This window comes from Lepisosteus platostomus, chromosome 7, assembly GCF_059453375.1.
Source record: "Lepisosteus platostomus isolate fLepPlt1 chromosome 7, fLepPlt1.hap1, whole genome shotgun sequence".
Taxonomy (NCBI): Eukaryota; Metazoa; Chordata; class Actinopteri; order Semionotiformes; family Lepisosteidae; genus Lepisosteus; species Lepisosteus platostomus.
Genome location: NC_142617.1, coordinates 56,919,376 through 56,941,064, shown reverse-complemented (window position 1 = coordinate 56,941,064; position 21,689 = coordinate 56,919,376). Strand labels below are relative to the sequence as shown.

Below are 21,689 nucleotides of genomic sequence, written 5' to 3'. Positions count from 1 at the left end.
AGTAACTTGTCAGGAAAGACCAGCGTTTCCCAAAGTGGAGAGGGTGAGAGTGAGAGTAACAGAAAGGAAAAGCCAGCTGAGAACGAGGGTGAGAACAAGCAGGAGAGAGACAGAGAGACAGACAGACAGAGACAGTGAGCAATGGGAAGTCAGAGGAAGAGTGAGGGGGAGAGAAAAAAGGGGACAGAAGCAGGAGGGTTTAGGGAGAGTTGGAGAAGAGAAGAAGGCACAGGCAGAAAGTACAGAGGGGGGAATATGGGGGAGAATGCACAGTGAATCTCTTCTACATGCTATTTTATATCCATATATGAGGCGAAGTGAAATCTGTATGAAATCTATAAATCAGTGGCCGGTTGTTAGAACAGGGCAGCAAGATGGGGTCAGCTGTGATCCATTGCATATCCAGAAGCCAATCAAGTTACCAACCATGCAGTCAACCAGATATCAATCTGTCAGTCCTATAGGGTTTCTATTGCTCAGTCTGACTGGAGAGTGACAAGAGTCCTCTTGCCTCACTGAGGCTACTGCCTTGTCACTCCCCAGTCCCGGCCTGAGTGGTTTGGGGTGAGGGAGAACTTGAGGTTTGTGTCAGACATTGAGAGACAACAGACAGCTTCTTTTCCAGAGCTTTTTATGAGCTCTAGACCTCCGACAGTTTCACCTCTTGGTCTATTATGCTATTCATTGCATTTGCTTAACACTGACAGTGATCTGGGGGTGGAGTGACATGGGGGAAATGTGACAGGGTTCGTTACAGAGGGTGCTGTGCTTTGCGTAAAGATATACCAGTGGTGCTTATGGGCCACAGTCCTGTGCTGAAGACCAGGGCCAATTTAAATCAAAACATTGACTCACCTGCAAGTCCAGAACTGGTGACTGATGGTGGCTTTCCAGGGGTCAAGTTGAAGCGACAAACCAGACGGTCATCGTCAAGTGGTGCGTTTGGACTTTCCATTTTCACAAGGTCTATGAAGGTGGGCCAAGGTCAAAATTACAATACAATACAAACTTAAAGAATCTTGGGAAAGACAATAAGACAGCATATTACGAAATGATGAATTTGTATCAGGGGTACACAATTCCAGACCTGTAGGGCCATAGTGCCCCTAGAGAAACCATGTGCTCCTGCAGTGATGAGGAAGTAAGTTTTAATTTCATTTTCCACTCTCTTTTCCCTTGTGCAAAGAATTTTGAGGGATTCAGAGATTTGCATCCTGTCTCCCCAATGAGACTAGTGTTTTCAAGACTTCATATACAATCACAAATCGACAGGAAAGATCAGAACTCAACAAAACGCGTGTAATTTTGTACAAATAATGCTATTCAACACATTCTGTCTCCCTAGTGAGACTGGTCTTTTTTCATACACAATCACAAATTGACAGAAATTATCAGCATTCAACAAGGATTAATTTAAGTAAAGAGGTCAACTGCAGTGAAAACCACTGGTGTGCAGATCCCCAGGACAAGGACTGGGAACCCCTTATTTACTGTAGGTCATGATATCTGGTCCTACCTTTAAGGTATAAGAGTCAAATGGACAAAATGTACACTTTGCATCTGTTCTTAAGCTACAAAATGACCCAGAATAACATACTGCAGACTTAAGGGATCACAATAAGGATAAACTAATTTAGGATTGTCAACAGAGCCCATAATTTCATGCTGAATAGGTTTTTGATGTTGCCCAGTTATTAAACATAATAGAAGTATTAATTGAACATTAATTGATAGGTTGAAATTGACTGGCAATTTACCTGAAAATTCATGACAATACAAAGATCTTAAAATATCTAATGAATTGTTAAAAATCTGTGCTTGCATTTTGTATTTTTTGTCTTTTTCTGCAATCTGCAATTTTAAACTTTTACTTATTAATGAATATATAACTTTAATTTGCACACATTTGTCATATTGATCAGCTGTTCAATGCCTCTAATTGGAAGAAATAGGCTTAAGTGTTTCTTTTTTTAATGGGGGAGAGGTATAGCAAATTAGAGTAAATTTTTTTAATTAACAGAAAATGAATAGCAATATTAAAACATGAGTAACAGTAAAAACAAAGAATTAATAGAAATAAAATGTTCAAGATGTTTTATTTAAAAGAATGAATCATGAAAGAGTACTTTAGTTGTACGCTGCCTTGTGCTAATTTGACAATTATTTTAAATCTATCAAAGGTTTAATTTAAAAAAAATCTGTTATTCTCTTTGTATAAGGACAGCTTTAAAAAATCCTATTTTCCCTGTCTTATGCCAAAGAAATCTGCAACTGTATTTAGCTGCAAGAGAAAAAGACAATAATTAGGAGACCAAGTACTCAAAGAAAATGTCATGTCCATATTTACCTTTATGATATATTATTTACCTTATGCATGTATTTTTGTTTTATTTGCTAATTGATTCATGTTGTGTTAAATGTTTTATATATTGTGTTGTCTTTACCTGCCTGCAAAGCAAATTTCCCATCTGGGACAATAAAGGAAGTTAGTATAGCTTTGTAAAGAGAATGAAAGTCTGACCTAAATTATATGTGTTACGGTAGTCAGCTGTTGTAACAGAAGAAATAAGGTTCTTGATTACGGTAGTCAGCTATTAATTCATTTTTTCTTGGTGGGAAGAGAAAGTTTGGAAAATAAAGTTAAGTAATGGAGAAGGAAAGCAATCAAATGTATTAAGTTTGGTGTGCTGGCTTGTCTAAAAAAGCTGTATTCGTCCTTGTTTCAGAACCCTTTCTTGATTTGAGCCGCCATCAAAGTGGAAGTGTAAAATGAAGTTGTACACACTGTGGAACTAAATTAAAAGCTGTTGCAAACTTGATGCAAAGGCACCTCAAAACCCGTTCAAAATTGTAATTACTAAAAGCTTTCCAGCTACTTTCTGTAGAACACTCATGCCATTATTCTTGTTACATTTAGGTATTATTCTTGTTTAGGTATGTGTACTACTTATGACAACAATGCATGGCTAGGAATTGACAAGTTAGGTCCCTGTGGAGCTTTGTGAAAATTACATTTATTACTTATATGACACCTTGATGGCAGTGTGACCACATAGTAATTTACCCTTGTCAGACCTCAGAAGCTACACAAAGCAGTACCTGGTCAGCACTAGGATGAGAGGCATCTAAGAAAAACCAGCTTGCTGTGGTAAATGGTGTTCCCTCCAGAAGAGAATTTCCAGTCCAGTGCCCCAGTAGGGTTACAGGGGACACTGTGATGTTTGAAGTGCTATCCTCCTGATGAGATGTGAAGCCAAGGTCCTGACAACAGTTCATTAAACTGTTTGAAAGAGTGGGTGTATTAACCCCTGTGTCCTGGCCACATTATCTTTGGACTTGCACAATCTGGCCACCTCAAAGTTCCCCTTAATTTAATTAATGAAATGAAATGATTCTTCTCACCCTGATCTGCTGTGTAGCGTAGCTTCACCCAGGCGGGGGGTGCACTTCAGTGGGCGATGAAGTGGGAACCCTCCTATATGTAAAGTGCTTTAAGGGCCTTTGAGATGAAAAGTGCTTTAGAAAAGCAAGGAATTATTTTAAAATAATTAGTACACTTCACCACAAGGTCTATGAGTATGAATGTAGAATTTCTTCTTATTAGCCTTTCACTTTTTTCATTTTCATATTCAATGCAAGAAAAAGATGTAAGGGGTTTTCATTTGGCACCAATAAATGACCTAGGCGAGAAACAGTGGGCTAATTTCCTCTACTCACAGTCAATGGCGATTGAAGGAAAGAATACTTTAGTTTGTCTTTATTAAGCAACAAGCAGGTTTAATCAACGGGAAGCATGCTATGTGCTTTCCTCCTTCTAATGTGCTATTAAGGTCTATTCAGAGTGACTGAACAATTGTCACATGAGGTGGAGAAGCACAAAGTAATCAATGATCGTTAAGAACAGTAATTAATCACCTTGCCATAGCAGGTTGCGGCCCAGGGCCCCTTGCTCTCCAGAAGACACTGCTGCAGTAAGCTGTAGTGATGTGCCGGTCTCAATGCTGGGCAGGTCAGGGCACAGTTAATACACCGTGTCTTCTCATCTCAATCACAAGTGGAGAATTCATCCTCGTTATCCATAAAAGCATAATTACAACACATGTGATAGCAAGTAATCAGCGTATTTTTATATATCTTAATATATAACATGGATTGTATTCTGTGCATTCTCCCATTTTTTCAATTACTCTGTAGCATATTTGTTTAATGATTTTATGGGTAACACAGGTACGTCACTCAACTTCTCCCTAGTTAATTCCAGATAGAGGCAGTTTCTCATGAAAGAGACATGGAAAATGGTGACTTTGTCCACCATGTGAAGTCATTATTCCTTATTATGTGAAGCCTGTAGCATAACTAGAATGTTCCTTAATGTACAGACCTTCAGACCTCCTCCCTTTTCAGGTTTTAACTAGTTTAGGTCTAATGACCCATAACAAATATTATTAATTTATTTTTATTATTGTTCTTATTAAAATGAAAACAAATGTAGTTCCCCTCCAGAATTTATTTGACCATCTATAGATTATAAATTCCTAGAGAGAAATATTGAAACTTAAAAAAAAATAATCCATAAGACATTCATTGGCTAAGTATTATCAATCTCAGAAATATAATAAATATGTGTTCCACTGGAACCCATCCAGGAACAGTACAACCACTTTATCCAAGAACAACAAGGATTAAAGAAAATAAAAGTGGGTCACCCAAGAATACAAAATAATGGTCCATCTTAATCTAAAATAAAGGATATCATGTTTACCAGTAAATACGTATTTCTAAGTGTTAGGAGAGGAGAAAAAAAAAGTGAGATCCCAATATCTTTTCACAAATAAGGGCCTCTACATTTTTAAACAGTTTTTCATTTGTTATTTGGTTGCTCTGCAGCAGCACAAGCCTGACAACAGTGAGTCATACTCCCAATCAAGGAGTTGATGAGTTCTTGTGGGATACTTACTTGTCCATTTGTCTCCCAGGGCAGTGACCAGCTGTGGAATGTTTCCAAAAGGGTGTTGCTGGGAACAAACAAATCTCACAGGATCATCTCCGATGTGTAAAAGAGAAAATAAGTGAAATTCCATACCAAAACCATCCTGGTTTTAGGTTATGGAAATCATCCAGTTTCTTGGTTTTCATCCGTGGGAGTCATTGACCAGCCTGACCTAAGCCTGCGTGTGAGTGTTATCATTTTCTACAAGAAAACACCAGCTCTGATCAAAATCAGTTCGGCCGTCTATGATCAAGGCTTCCTATGACATTACTAAGCCACACCTATATGTGCGTCGTACAGAGAAAATATCTCAGAGAGGGCTAGGAGCTCTCCAAATGTGAATCATATTTTAAGAGCGAACCATGCTTTTGGAGACAGCATAACTCAAGTGCTCTGTTATCATGAAGAACAGATAATCTCTACTGAAATTGTTTCTGTGAAGATGCACAGATAACTAGTCCCTTTCCTTTTGCTGCATCATACTACAGTCATTTATTATTCATTTCCTTTGCTCCAAGGATGAGCAAAAATATAGAAAATGTACATAACTTGCTCAAGGGATAAATGTATAGGCAGAATTAGGTAAAAATAAATAATTAAATAAGAAATTAGAACTAAGTAAATTAATGAGGTTACATTGAAGATAACACAAACTGTGCAAGTAATGTAAGGGCCATGCCATTTCAGAGTGGACATGGTAAGAACTGAAATAGCATACAGCATGAATACAGAGCAGTAATGCAAGCATACCCTGTTGGTATGTATTACGTGTTTACCGTGAACAAGTGCAATTAGAAAGTTACATTACCATTTTGAGAATTTAAGACATTAGTGGGGAATACAATAGAGGTGTTGTTGAAGGATGTAGTTAAGAGCTGAGAGATCACAGGTGCTGTTTAATCAGTCTTGAGAAGGTGCTGAAAGGTGTTTAGGTTCTGTTTCTGTTGGAAGTTCATTCCATCACTGAGTGGAGAATGAATGAGCTCTGGAAACGGGAATCTGGAGAGGAAGAGCACAGAATGTATCTAAGAAGATGAGGAGATGAGACTAAAGTCTGAAAACAGAGAGAAGCTGAGTGGCTGGAGACAAGACGTTTTGAATCAAATCCCGCAATAGGAAGTCAGTGACTCAGTGATTATCAGTATCTTGATGACGTCTTTTGGTAAAGTAACTATTGTCTCCTCTGCAGAAAACTAACAGAAACCCTATTGCTAGTAGATTGGAAAGATATGCATCCAAAAGTGAGGAAGACCAATCTAGAATTTTGCCTAAATAAGGCTATGACACATGGATAATCCTCACCAGAAAGCAAAAATTGCTGGTCATGTATGGCAGTGATTGAAAACTGATTATCTTGGATTCAAAAGTCCATCTCTGGCCTCTAAAATGGAAAGTGATCACACTTTGGGTGGCATTAATTCCAAGTGTCCTTGTAACTGGCTGTTTGTTCATCAGATTGTATTTTTTTACATGTAAAATGCCTGCAAACACCAGGATGATGCCAACACACCTCAATCCCTCAAAGCAAAGTGCTTTCATACTTGATACTTCCTGATACTGCCATCTCACATATACAGCAACCTAAAACAAACACATGGCAGCTGATGAGTTCTTTGGTTAACAGCATAGTTACAAACTGTGTTTTTTTAGTGTTAAGTAAAAATTTTATGGGTTGTCTGCAACATCAGCTCATGGATCTCTTTCTGCCACACTGAAGCAGAGAAAGGTACAAGAAGAGAGAAAAGGCAACCGGCTCTTTATGTCTCAGTGGTTCGGTCTTAAAAAAAACTGTTCATATTTTTTATTCGCATAAGACATGACAGTAAAATAACATTTTGTATTTTAAAATTGAATCCAACCCAATTTGGTATCTTCAGATGTTTGGTTTTAAGTCTCAGTTTCCAGGAAAGACTCCTGTAACTGAAGGGAAAGAAGCAAGACTAAGATAGTCATTCATGCTGATAAAAGCCAACATCTACTGTGCAATCTTTGTTCAGTGATGTTCTTGTCTGTGTTTTGTACTTGAATGTTTTGGGCTTCCTAATCTTAATGTTTGAGCATATTTTTAGTAAGAGACCTTCTGCAGTTTCTAAGCATAGCCTTGAATAAACCTTGGCAAATGACCAAGTCCACAGTATTTACTTTGAAATATATGTGCCTGTTAGGAGCCTCTCATTTTCATGTTACCTACTGTATTTGTTTCCCTCTGGTTTTTTTCCAGTCTCTGGGGTCTTTAGTGCAACAATGTTGTTTCCTATCATTTGAAAATTAAAATTAAATACGATTAATACAATTTTCTACATTTTGGTAGAATTCCACATAAATTATGTATCACTCATATTGACTAGATTTATAAACACAACTTTAAGTGAATAAATAAAGTTCTAATTAGTGATTTAATGTACATCTGTTTTTGCGTGGTTGAAGGAAATTTAAAGCTATTTCTTGGTGAGGTGCAAAAGTGTTCAGGCACATTTCTGTCAAAACTTATTTCCTGCTAAAAGTGCCAGTGTACAGGGCAGAAAACTTCAGTTTTGCAAACTTTCCTTTTTAATGTGACATTTCTCTGCATGGAAGCTGTTGAGTGACTTTATTCCATTATTATTCTGTTAAATCTTGTCGTTTGCTCGCTGCTGTCTGTAAAAAAGGAACTGGGTGGTCCACCTCCTTCTGCATCTGTCTACTTTTTGTCTTACCCCACAGTAATATGTAAGTGTCACTCTGCATGAGGTATTTATATGCATAAAATATATGTCAAATGTTTGACCTGATTTTTTTCTCTAGGAGTTTACACTGGAGTTTTTAAACTTTAAGCATTTTTTCTTTCCCTGTCCAAACCCACACTGATTAGGAATCAAGTTCCCCCTCTAGTGTCTGATTTGAACGTTTTGCATGCAGTACATTCATGATATCACACACTCAGATCACAGATGGAACAACACTAAAGCTTAAAAAAAAGGATCCTACAACAAAAATAAAAATACCATCTTGAACAAAAAAAAAATATCTCTTTTAAGATATTTTGTTTTTCTTCCTGGAGGTAAACCCAACTTTAAGAAAATTTAAGTTGGGTGTGCCTTTGGAGATTTAGTCCAAGAAGGTTAATCATTCTTAATCAAAGAAGGCATTTGAGTCCTGTCTCCAAATATTTGATTATTTGTTTTTTTTTTTCAGCATCAGACATTAGCACTTGAATATCTACACCTGAGAGAACTACACCTGAATCTATCACTGAAAGATTTTTTTGTTAGAATTCTGAGCACAAATATACTATAGTATGTGGCAAGATAGATATGTCCATACTGTAACTATCTTATGCACATAACTAGTTTGAAGGCTGAGATTAAGATTAGGACTTATTTATGTGGCAATTGATTAGATGTGATTAGGGTTATGTTTTTCATGCATAAACACAAATAGTTCAAGTTGGTAGCTGTGTCAGCATGCATAGGCTGCAAAGGAAATATACAGTACCTGGGTATATAGTAGGGCTGTCGACAAACCTACAAGTGACGGTTTAACTAAAGTGAAGTATGCCACCAGTCTGCAAATTGATGTGATTTTATCCTGAGCCTCAACAAAACAATACTCTTAACTTCCCTTCATTTCAGCCCTCTTAAGAGTTCGATTGAGGTCTCTCAACATAAAGAGGAAAGAAGAATATCTGAGGTTCCAGTCTCCACCAGTTAGAGTTTAACCTATGTCTGTATTTTAATTGATTTATCAATTATTAATTAAGGCAAAATGCTTTTTCATTTCTCCCCATTTATAATTTTTTGAATACCCACTTTAATAACTGCAGCAGACTACGAGTGTTTTTTTTTCATATTCACCTCCTACATTCATAAAATGCAGCTTTCTGAAGGTTCAAGAAGTTATCTTCCTAACCAAATACAGGCTAATATCAGAGTGATGTCACTCTCTTAATGGTACCAAGGGATCCACAGCACTGCCCTTCGCTATGAGTCCTGCGGGTAGAAAAGAAAAGCACAGAATCATTTCAGAAAGAAACACCTGATGGGGAGATAAAGGCCTAATAAACAGATGTGGAAAGCCTTGATGTGTCAGACCCCTGTGCCAGGAAAAGCAAACTGAAATCCCAAGGAAAACAGAAACCTCCCTGGGCTCAAGGCCATTCCTCTAAGGGAGAAAGCAAAGGCTGTAACCCCAGACTATGGAATCAGCACTGGGAAAATTTGGTAAGAAAACACTGACCTTCAGTCATGTCTTCCAAGGAAGGTTTATTTAGGCAAAAAATTAAAGCAACAGGTTTTATCCCTACAAACTGGAACAGTGGGGGCGCTTTTAATTTCTTTGACCAGCCGACGAAAGCCTAAGATCAGCTTAGGCTGCTTGTTATTTCCACCTGCTTCGGGATGACAGACTTTTATGTGGCTATATTTTTATTTTTAGCTTATCTTCTGCTTTCTATACCTCAGTTTGAAATTAGCCCTGAAAAAAAGCAACTTGGCCTTCCAATACAACTCTCAAAGCGGCCCGGGAGAAATGAAGACAGCAAAGCACATGTCCTTCCCAAACAGGCCATCACACAGCAGAGGCATGGGAATTGATGTAGGATTTGGTGCAGCAGACAGCAGCTGGGATGGCGGTCCTGTGCTCACAGACCCCTGGCCAGCCACATGGAGTTGCGTTTGCGTGGCAACCCCAGGAAAGCCTGACTCAGCCCAGTCCAATTAGCCCTGATAGTGCTTGTCCAGTTGTTCAATTGTGCAATGTCCTTTTGGAGCTCCTGCCCACAACTGGACAGAGACATAGCCCATATTATGACTTTGGGGATTTGTGAGGCTTATAACTTAAACTCTGAGTGGAGATTTTTAACACTTTGGCCATTTTTGGAGTACCCTGGGAATATAGAACGTAAAATTATTGTATAATATGTATTTCCGTTACTTGATACATGCATGAAGCCTTTTGGAGTTTTGCGATGCAGAAAAGCATCTGAACTGAAATATTGTGATGAAATATTCTAATTTTTAAAAGATTCCATGCTATAGAAGAACAGTGAAGTAAATTGGGTCAAATGCTTTATATCAAAACCCATTTCCTATAAGGTTGTTGGACTGAAAATCATAGTATTTTAGCATGGGATTAATAGAATACTCTAGTGCTCATATCAACCTGCAGTACAGGATCTTGCCTTAAAATCTGTTAGAGAATGATGTGCTCATGCAATCTGCGTTCAGTGAAAACACCACAGAAATGCATTTTCCTGGACTTTGTTGCTCTCCTTTTACTGCCACTGGGTGTCCTCAAGCTGTAACAGCTCCTTCTAACATTTTAAATTAGTATGAAAGGCTATGGACATTTGATGAAAAGCACAGACATATAACTGTACTTTTATACAGATTGTTACACAGTAGCTTTGGACTTTTAGATTCTTGGAAAAACTCAACTATTGTGGATATCCATCAAGGATTTATGTTGTTCTGTCATTCATATTTGTCATTTTCTGCCTCATGATCTGTAAAAACAGTACCTATGCAATATATGTTTTTCGCTTCGATACAGACATCGAACGCTATTTGATAAAGCCGATACAGGTGCTCAGAGACACAGCAGAAAGGGGCTCTTATCTCATGTCAGCCCTGTTATAAAAGCTTTTGTTTTCTTAAGCTGTTAGTGCACACACAAGCAAGAGATGGTTACACCAGATGCAGAATGTAAGAAATGTCATCCCAAAGCCAAATGGAAGCATTGCAAAGGGTGAAAGATAGTTTAAGTGTCCTGGAATTAGAAGCCTGGGATAACTGCACTGCTCCACAGCATTATTTTCTATAATAAGAACAAAGTGACTCAGAGGTCAGCTCTAAGTTTATTCCACTAACAGGGAGGAAACATATAGGTGACCCATGTTTTTCCACTTTGTGGGCTGGGGGTTTGTAAATTTGTACGTAGTGAGGAGGTTAATTCCTGAAGGGCAAAACCGTGGATTCAATTCAGGAGTCATTTCATCTCCCCTTCCCGTGATCTATTTTTTCTCCTTTTTTAAATTTAGATTACACAATGATGTGAGTACAAATAACGCAAAGGCCCCCGCTCCACGCCAAGCATGCAGAAAAGGGAAGAGAGCAGCAGCCCAGCGACTGGCGCACAAATCATCTGGAGCATGAACACTCGGGATCGCCGCGGAAGAGAAAGGGGGAAGAAAAAAAATTAGAAAAATTTCAATTTCAAGACCATTATTATTTTCATTAATCATAGCTCTGCCGTCACCCCTATCCTTATGCTTTAGCGAGAGATCTATTATACGCTCCATTTAGCCCCAGCCATATTACCTCATATGTTTTCCTGGCTGACCAAATAAGACTTAAGAGATAAAACAATTTACTGTTCATTATGAGCCGTGTCACCGGAATCAATCTATTAACCTGTGTTAACTGGGCTGCGTGGCGATATCTCATGCTCTCTCGTCAGGAGAAGGAGAGAAATAGATATTTATATATTATAGATCTGTGGTCAGAAAGAGTGGCAGACATTTAATTTGCCTCGGAGAGGACGACTTTATTTTCCTGGTGGCCAAGGCTCCCTCTCTGCCTTCATCCAGCCCCTGACCTGTGAAAGATTCTAACAAATTGGCTTCTATTGTGGAGCCAAAGGTGCCTTCAATGAGGGAACGCTCCGCTGAGCCTAAAGCATGATGGGAGAGCGAGCGACAGAGCAAAGAGGTTGGCGTGATTGAATTAACCCTTGAGAAGAAGCACGCTGGGGAAAGAGAGGGTTCTTCTCTTCTGGTCAGTCTGGGAACAGGTGCCTTTTGCTGGGTCGATACTCTGGGGCGGTTCAGTTGAACCCTTTTTTCTGAGACTCAGCTTTTATTTTTATTTATTATTAATGACAAGAAATCCCACAATGTGATCTGCTTCATTAATAGAGGTGCTCTTACAATCTACAGTCTTCTTAGACTTCTTTATTATGATATTCTTCACGCTTCTGCTAAAATACTTATCTAAAAACATCTGAGGAGATTAAACTAGAAAATACAAGAACACAAAAGGAAACAGAAACCTGAGAATTATTAACTTTTTACTTGGAGGAAAACAAAATCAAATGAAAATAATACCTTTGTTTCCCCTCATTTAATACCACAGACGAATTCTCAGAAATTTGCAATTGTTCTCCAATGGAATTACTTTGTTCCAGGCAATTACCCATCTGCAGTATTTATCCTACCACAATTCTGTCGTTGGAATTGGCCATTCGAAACAAACCTAGCTTGAGTTGCGTCTGCCTTTTCCAGGTAGTATTTTAACGAAAAACTGCCACATGATCTCAGATACTGTCTGTTCCACACTTTCAAGTGCTAGATCTCAGGATTGGACTGTTACCACTACTGTAACACGCTACATTAACCCTTTAAGACAATAGTCCAGTCAGTTACTGCATTTTTCTAAGTTATACGTTTTTTTAGCTAGATTTTCAATTAACCCCTCCATGCACAGGGTATTCAATTTAACAGATATAAGACAAGGCAACGCATGTTGATATATTGTGTAACCTCATCTTTTCTGCATCTTTATAACTTGAGATGTCAAACTCACACCAGACCTTCAGGAAACACATCAGTGTGTTTCTTTAGGCCTCTCGATATGGAGAATGCTCCCACCTGTGTGTGTACAGTGTAAACGTTTCATTAGGAATGCAGAACGTTCTGAAATTCTGTGCAGCCCTCATGAATGAAAGACAGTGCTACAGCCACTGTGCAGCAATAGCAGGATTTCCACCCCAGCATTCCTTTCTGAGACTGGTTTCTGAAGGTCCGTTCAGAAGGACACGTGTAATATACAGTACGTTGCGACCCCACACCTGCTGTGGATAGGATCTGACAGGTGAAAGGCTCCAGTTTGTGCAAAAATTGTACTTCTCATCCCACATCAACTCCAAACCCTCCCCAAAAAAATGAAAAACAAAAACAAACAAAAAAATCTGGAAGTCAAAAGTGCATTGTGACAAGAAACTGATGCTATTTTTGACCTTGTGATTAGTGTCATAAATAACATCAGATGGGAGTTCATTAAAATAATTTTGAAATTGTGCTAAACAAGCTGTGTCACTGAGGAGGCCTCCAGGCATGTCAGTACAGCGCCGATCTGGCCCCCCTCCCGCCCCCTTTCCACAAACATCTGCATCAACACAAACATACATTTACGACAACTAAAATAAAAGCTGCCTCAGGTGATATTTTATTATTTTTGATGAAAGGAGACGCAGATTATAATTCTGCTTTTAAAATCAATAACAGGATAAGCCTAGGCTGTATTTTGGTGTTTGCATTTTCTCATTGTACAGATTTTAATTGTGCCCTAGTCATAATACAGGGGACCAGAGAGAATAATTGCATGCTCCACACATGTATATGTCTTAACGTACACCTTAAATATGCGATTTAAGATGAACGATACATTTTCTTACTCGGTTATCATTTTGTTCCTTGAACTCTACTTGAGAGATAACAAGGTTGTATTTTGTGCTGGCAAAAAAGATCTACTGTTTGCAGCAGAACAATGTTTTAAATGCAGCAGTAAAGGATGTGAGCTGCACAGTCTGCTCTGGAAGTCAAGATTAGTACTGTGAAATTCTGCACAAAGCTTTTGCGAAGGCATGAAATAACAGTACAATACCGAAGAATTCATGAAAAGACTTATCTGTGGGTTCATTTTCTTTACTTAGTTTAGTTGCTAGGAATACAGATTGCTAAAGGTACTGATAAAAAAATACAAATCTCACCTAATGTCTCACCCTGCACTACAATATCTCATATATTTCCCAAATGACCACACCCAACATCAATATAATGGGTTGTATGTTTTCATTCTTATTCCCTGTGTCATAAATCATGAGAAATGGGGATTACATGAAATTACAGATAACTTCTACTGTATGTGAATGTATCCCTCAAAAAGACTAGTCAGTGACCCTGTGTTCTCGGGCATTGAAAACTAGAGTTGGTGGCATTTTTATGGTAAGAACACTGATGTACTAAAATATTACAACATGGTGTGTCCTATAAGAGTGACCCACCAACCCAATGTACGAAGCAGTAAAGTAGTGGGTATAACCCAGTATGTGGCATGTCCCATATTTCCTGAGGACTATAAATAAGCAGGCCACAGACTTCGCTCATCGTGCTGATTGTGCAGTTTTATTGAAGATATTTACAAGAAATTAGTATTTGAAAATGCAGCTTAATATAACAGAATTTGTTTTGCAGCTTGCATGTTGCACATGTAACACCCTTGCATGTAATATCATCTTCATCCCACGTCAACTCATTGCTGCAATTGTTTATACCTTTAACTTAATAACACGGGTGTACTGCAGAAGACAACAGCACACCTGGCTATTGTGCTGCTTTAGACAACCTCAAGGGTTCGGAGGCTGGAGTTGCCATATAAAAAATACCCACAGAAATTGTAGTTCAGGCTACAAAAGTCTGTTTCCAAAATGTAGCACAGACCTGAGTTATTTGCTATTGTTTTGTATATCTCCAAGTACATCCAATACTTTCATTTCAAGTACAAGTTGCAGCTCCTGGCGTTGAATCAAGTGCTATTCTATAATATTTTGGTAGGCTAATATACAGTATATATTTTAGCTTCAAATACACAACAGCTGTTCGATTATTTTTCACCATTCCTGGGAAGAATCAGTATTCAGAGTCCATGGATTAAAAACAGAGATTTTGATTGAACATTTCAATTGGGAGATATGCACAGCCGTGGAAACACATGATGAAACCATGATTCCACATAATGGCTTTGCTTCCCACCACCATGTTCTTCTGTTCAGTTTTCACATTTGGAGTTTTCACTCCAGATGGTACACTGCACACAATAGTACTTCCAACACAACAAATAGGCATTAAAAAAAACTGGCATGAACAATACCCCAAGAAAGCTTACAAAGAAGAGGGCCAAACTAGCCCATTTGGTAGTCAGTAGCTAATTGAAAGGATCTCATCCAGCTGTTTCTTGAAAGCAGCCAGGGTATCGGCTTCAAAAATATGGCTGGGTAACTAATTCCAGACTCCCACTACCATTCTTACAGCAGCAGGTACTCCCAAGAGCTTGCCCACCCCTGCTTAGCGTCTATGATCAGGGTGGTATGGCCATGTGTGTATTCTGCAGACCTGTGAGCCACTGGTGTGTGTACCAGTATTTGCTTGATCAAAAATACAAGGCACTCTGTTACTCTTTTTAGATTGCCACCATGAGGCTTCAACAATTCCTTACGACCACTAGGCGATGGCAATGTGATCTTCTGTATAATCAAAATTACATTTCTCTTTTATAAGATAAGTAAAATGGTTCTGAATGACAGATTACAAAATAAGAGCAGTGTCCCTCTCATAAATGAAAAAGTTATGCTATTTTAAGTTAGAAAAGACCCCTTAATGACATGTGGGCTTGTGGGAGATCTTGGAGGGCTGGACCCCGTAGTCACTTTAGGGTTAAATATATAATTAATTTTTCAGTAATAGATTCTAAGAGATAATATGCAATAGACGTCCCCATGCACATTGTAAAGGCCTTGATTCAGTCAGGTTTAATTATAACAACACATTTATGATTACATTTAGCTCCCATCTGAAACATGAAATTGCCTTAATTTTTGTCCCACTGCGGATCCATTTGTATTGCCCACGGTTTGTTGTTGCGGAGTCCCTGAGCAGACAGCACCAGCAGCATTTCAAAGCTGAAGTCTGAGAGCAGGCAGGGAGGAAGAGATAGATGTATTAAGGTTAACAGGCAGAGAGGATCATCTGCCTGGGTGGCTCCATGAGAGAGTCAAGGCACTCATTGCTCATCATTATGGTGCTGTAGTGTCGGATCTCAGAGGGTCACGGTTTCCTTTCTCACAGCTGCAAGAGGTCTGGGTCACCAGATTTGGTCAAACACTCACCTGGATGTCATGCATAACAACAAGGCACAAGATGGGTTATTAAAAAAAAGTCAATCAGAAATACTGGACGTCTCCACCAGGTATAATCTGGAATGATAGTATAAATGCTAAATGAATGAAGTCCGACACAATGAGGAATGAGATGTATCCTCTGTGTTCTCTGCGTAAAGCATTGTTTCAAGGGACCGGAGCAGAAAAAGAACTGTAAAACCAGAAATGGTAAAGGAAATGGTAATGGTAAGAAAATAGTCGGGTTTTGGTATCCCAAGCATAACAAAAGTCAATTTCCTATTTTGAAGCTGAACAAATTAGAAGTGAAAACCCAGGGGGAAAACAGCAATGTGATACTGAATAAATAAAGGCAGACAGAAAAAAAAAACTCTCACCAATCTTTAAAAAGATAATTGCGTCAAACAACAATTACCCCAGATATGAAGCGAAATTATCAGAGTCATTCTAATTTGTAAGCTCTGAATGAGTCTGTGCATGATAGCAGAAAATTATAAGGTATGGGAGCAAAGCTAGCCTAATAATGTGTGCAGGATCTGATTCCTTGTATTTTTAATCTTATACATCAGGACTGTTCAACTTGGGGAGGAGAAAGAAAAAAACACACCTCAGATTGTTGGAACACCTAGGTTCTAAACCACAGAATTCCCATTTAGTTTAATTGGTTGGCTCCCTGACTAAATGCACAAGCACACATGAGGCTGTTGACCCTTGAGATATAACAACCATATTTTATTAAAGTATCACATTCTTCTTCATGGACCAGTAGATTGAGTTTTTATTAACAGGTTGTTCTGAATAAATATAGAAATGTTATCCATTATATTGAAACTGAATGCAAACGTCTACTACAGTACAAGGCTGCTGAATTTCATGCGCATTGTGAATACCAAAGACTGGACACTGTAGGTCCCAGCAGAATGAGGCAATAATAAAAAAAACATAACACCACCGTACATTTGGCACATAATACATGATGTAAAAGTGATTTCTTTTTATTTAATAATGCAGAAGATGAAAGCTGGGTAAATTGGTTGATATAGCATATACAATAAAAGCGCAATCGCTTGTGTTATACCTCAATGAGTGGCTTTCTTGTCTCATACGTTTCTATTTAGATAACAGAGCATTAAAGATTTTAAAATGAATGACTTAAATCTTAGATTGCTGTGTCACTATACCCCTTCACAGTTATTGCTTTCAGGCTGGTTATCAGCACAGCAACTACAGGTACCACTTCTAAAAAACCAATAACTAGGAAAGTTGTTTGGTTTTGATATGCATAGCAGCTTCAGTAATGTAATGCCTCCAATAGTGAAAAAATGTTTCCAGTTGTTTGTTACCGTTTTTTAATTCTTCCTAACATACATTCGGTGTGTATGTAATGCATACCTGAAAAACCTATTGAAATAAATAATCCTGTTTAGCTGAAAAGGTTAAATAACTATTACAGAGCTAATCTGGTTTGTGTGGTGAGATGTTGAATGAAAAGAGCAACATTTCCCTCGCACGTTCTCACACAAGACAGACAGTTCAGCTCAGACTTATTTTTGCCCAACTGGAAAGGTCACCTCTTGTAATATTTGTATTTATTAAATTAGGGTTGTAATAAATTCATTTCGTTCTAAATGCTTTTAGCAACTTGGGAGGTTTGGCAAACAGAATCTTCCACAGGGGGATTAAAAAAGGGGAAAGAAGTTATTTTCTTGTCAGCATCTTTATTTTCTTAACCTCACAAGGAAACCTCTTTAAAAAACAAACTCATATTAAATCCATCAGTTTCCAAGATGAATATTAGGTTACGTGGAGCCTCTTGTTTAGAAACATTAATTGCTCCATTTTTACTCATAGTTATTTAATGCTTTTCCTTATCACATGCAAAACTAAAATCTTCAAGGGTCACTTAATCTCAGTCATGAAGTAAATCTATTATAAGCACTTTACTTTAAATGCGGGGGACATGGTTGAGATGTTGTTCTGCTATGCTACTATAAAACTAAAAACTACCCTGTGGATTTTGGCTTTTGTGATGTTACAGAGAATATTCTCCCTTCTTACTCTGAACACGCCACTTCATTCCCTTCAACAGAGAAAGGCCTTTCCCCCTCTCACTATGTATCAGCTCATTAAAACCATAAGCTTTTATTTTACAACAGAATCACCTTTCAGAGTTGAAATCAAATTTTGTCATCACAGTAAGCATAAAAATGCCCTACATTGTCTTTCTTTCAGTGTTAGAAATGACCAAAATCCAACTGGAATAATGTATTCCTTGGTGAGTTCAATAAAAATAGCAGTGCATAAATATGTATATAGTAGAAAACTGTGGATTTGCACACACAGGTACAACAAAATCACAGAAAGCAGCCTTTGCTACACTAATCAATTTTGGAATAACTTTTCTGAGCTGATAGCAATATCTAGCATTATTCTGTATAGATATTGGCATAATCTTTTAAATATTTTATTTCAATTGTCCTCTCAATGCCACAGATCTTCAAATTGATTCCTGCAAAGATTTAAAGCCATCTCAGTTATGCTGCTGTCCTTGGCACCATTCTTCTGTGGACTCATTGTAAATGTTTCTGCATGTGAAAGCCAAAGGCACAGTGGACACACAGTAGGAATCTGAGGATTGCATTGTACAGGTATGTCTGCTGACTATCACTGTGATTCAGAAACCTGAAATATTTTCACACTGGATCCTTCTTAAGGATAATCTTAAATGTTCCAAAGATATGAATAAAAGAGCATCTGAAGACTATTACAAAGCCTATTTTTTAAAAATGTTGGTAGGTAATTAAATACAGCTCTACAAATCTGAAGAAATGAAAGTCAAAGGGGATCGTATCTGAGTGAAACTCTCACAGCTCATTCACGACAATATTGAAAGTATAAACTGTAAATAAACAAAGTAACCATGCCAGGCATGTCTGAAGTCATACAAATTCGATACAGAATACATTTTTGCTACTTTATTTGTTGTAGTGCATGTCATCAGCCTGTGGATCTCATGTTGCACGATTCGGGTCCCAGATGCGGTGAGTACAATATGAATACAATGTGACTCTTACAGCTTTTGGTTTGAATGACCAAATGCCTTCTGTTCGATGTTTAGTGTATGATTTCTCCTGAACAAGCTAGCAAACGTGTTAACAGGCGCTTTCAGCTTTCTGAAGACGGAGAAAATACTCCTCGAAGCACCGGCTCCATAACAAGGCTCTGACAATCAATAAAAACTCACAAGTGCAGGCTCCTCTAGGGCTTCTTTTTCAGTACTGCAGCTGCTGAGGTTCCCTTAAATTCTGCACACAAATTTATGGTGTAATGAGTGTATATCTGAAATTTTAATATGTAAAAAAATATTTTTCTGGGCAGTCTGTCTCCGACTATAGGAAATAGCGAGTCCTAAGGGAGGGGACAGGGGGAGCAGGAGAGAAGACAAGGAGTGTAGAATGACCTTTGTGTGTGTGTGTGAGCGAGGGCTTGAAGATGAGACAAGGTGCTAAACTAATCCCAGCTCTTTCCTGATTGGCCGATCAAGGGCTGTGTTGAAGATGGCTCCATCTGGGCTAATCTGCTTTCACTTGGATGAACAGAGGCCTTCCGAGTTAACCTGACATTTTACAATAATTAGCCTTTCAGGTGACCCAACTGCTTCAATCTCCCACCCGTACATTTGGAAATATCTCTTCTTTTATTTATGTATTTATTTATCTATAAAAGCTGACGAACCCCTTCGCGTTCTTCCTTTTCCCACACTTTCGGTTCGGTAGCAACGGCAAAAGAGGATGAGGAGATGGAAAAAGCCAAGGCTTTATCATGTCGTATTCCTTATTTTGTACCAACTTCTGAGAAGAGCTGCATTTTTCATTTTTACACAAAGCAGCTGAAGGAACCGAAGCATCCAGGATAACTGCACTTTTTAAAAGTATCCAGTCAGTTTGTGTATTTGTTTTTACATACGTACCTTACAATTAAACAAAATAGAATTTGAAGATTTGACATGAGGAAACATCACAATTTGCCATTAAATTTATATTCCTCTCCATTCTTACTGTATGTTTTCAGCATCACTATCTGCTGTATTTGCAATGTTCCACATTTCTAAATCTTCTCCTGAAAGGGGTTGGTGACATAGGGAATTTTTTCCAGCTAGTTTCCTTTTTTTTCATTTTTTAAAACTTTTTTTGGCTACATGTTTTTGAAAAGAGTGCAAACAGAAGACATTAAGTAACGAGTGCTTATTTAGGCTTATCTTCCCGAAATAAAATATGTCCCTAATCAGGCCTTACTCATGCACTACAGACCCTTATCAGCAGCGAGTGGGAGAAATGGGGCATGGAAATGGGTTTGGATAGAAAATTAAGTTCAAAGGTCATATGGCACGGTCTGAAGGGTAACTGCAGATGAAATGTGGCTATTTGTTTTAAGCTGAGACTGATTTCATCTTGGTTGGAAAGGTCAATGTGACATGAAAAAGGGATTTATCTCCATTGGTGCTGGTGTGCTGCTTGCTCTCTCTGCTCCGATGTTTACTTACATCTTTACACACAGCCCCACGAACCAGCTCATTATTCACACGCCAGGCGCATCCTAAAGCTGCTCGGGCCTTCCTGTTTAGGCCGACATATCGGCCCCCTTTTGTCCATTTCTGCTCCGGCCTGTCCTTGTTTTTATGGCAGCTCAATTTTGATTCGACTGCCTCCGGCGATGAGGAAGCTGGAACGACGCAGCCCCTGCGTGGTTCGGGGTGTTGCGGACAGAAATTAATTGGTGCAAACGTGTGTGGAGGTGGCTGTCATTTTGCTCCGGCGAAAAATTTGGTTTGTGCCTCTTCGAGCTTCGGCAGGCTCGTGGCAGAACGTTTGCTTTTTTGAACAGGAACAGTGGACAAAGAATATTTGGAGCAGGAAAAAAAATGTGTCCTTTTTCCTAATTAATATGTGGTTTTGGTTTCAGCAAAAGGAACATACACATGTAGCTCAAGGCCTTCATTTGTACAGAGAAGAAAAAGGAGGATTTAATACTGCTGTACAACTACTGGGCGACTGGGAGTGTGGACAGGACATTTGGGTCAGTAAAACTCCATTTACATCTAGTCTCCTTTGGGAGCAGAGAATACAGGAGCCACTACAAGCTACATGATCTTTAGCTAGTCTGTTGCTCCCAAACACTATACCAAGGTACCAGTAGATGAATTAGGCCCATGTTTCCCCTCAAGCTAGATTAAGAAAAAAAATGTGTTTCTGGAACACAGCCATGCAGTCAGTGTTGATCTAATGTATCTCTGCACTTAACAAAGGTTACTGTGCTACACTGCTGTACTGCAGCAAAGCTCATGAATGCGTTAAAGATAAATAACCCAAAATGCTTTTTCATTATGTCATTCAGAAGGGTCATTTAAAAGGAGGCATTTTCTTTTGCCTTCTGTTCATGCTTATTAACCATGGAACCTCTTTTCTTTATTTCTCCCTTCATGCAACATAAAATGTACCTGTGGCAGCTCTTCTGTACCAACGAGAGCCCCCAGAAAGGCCAGAAGACCTTATAACTCATGCGGTGATGAGTAAAATACAGCCAACAACAGATAACAAGAAAGTTGCTCTTAAACGCACACCATAGCAAAACTAGGGCAGGAGTGAGGAAGAGCGATTTTCCACATTAGGCACCTGGTGAGATGTCCTCTCTGAAATATGGAACCACACATTTTCTCCTTCCTGTCTCGGGAACATTAGCAGGTACTGTAATCACAGGCTGTTTAGCATGA

The 21,689-nt window shown here is 38.6% G+C and overlaps 1 long non-coding RNA gene across 5 annotated transcripts in view; it reads right to left on the bottom strand.

Annotated features, from left to right (window-relative positions):
* Window positions 1-21,689, bottom strand: part of LOC148659293 (uncharacterized) — a 47,458-nt gene that overhangs the window by 7,008 nt on the left and 18,761 nt on the right. For 2 of the 5 annotated variants that reach the window (XR_015940401.1, XR_015940399.1), the window contains exons 1-4: window positions 4,958-5,537; window positions 3,916-4,068; window positions 3,403-3,516; window positions 856-966 (exon numbers count right to left, since the gene is read on the bottom strand). This is a non-coding gene — a long non-coding RNA (uncharacterized LOC148659293). Of the gene's footprint in view, window positions 1-855; window positions 967-3,402; window positions 3,517-3,915; window positions 4,069-4,957; window positions 5,538-21,689 lie in introns of those variants that run through there. The other 3 variants (XR_015940400.1, XR_015940402.1, XR_015940403.1) reach the window with 3 other exon arrangements.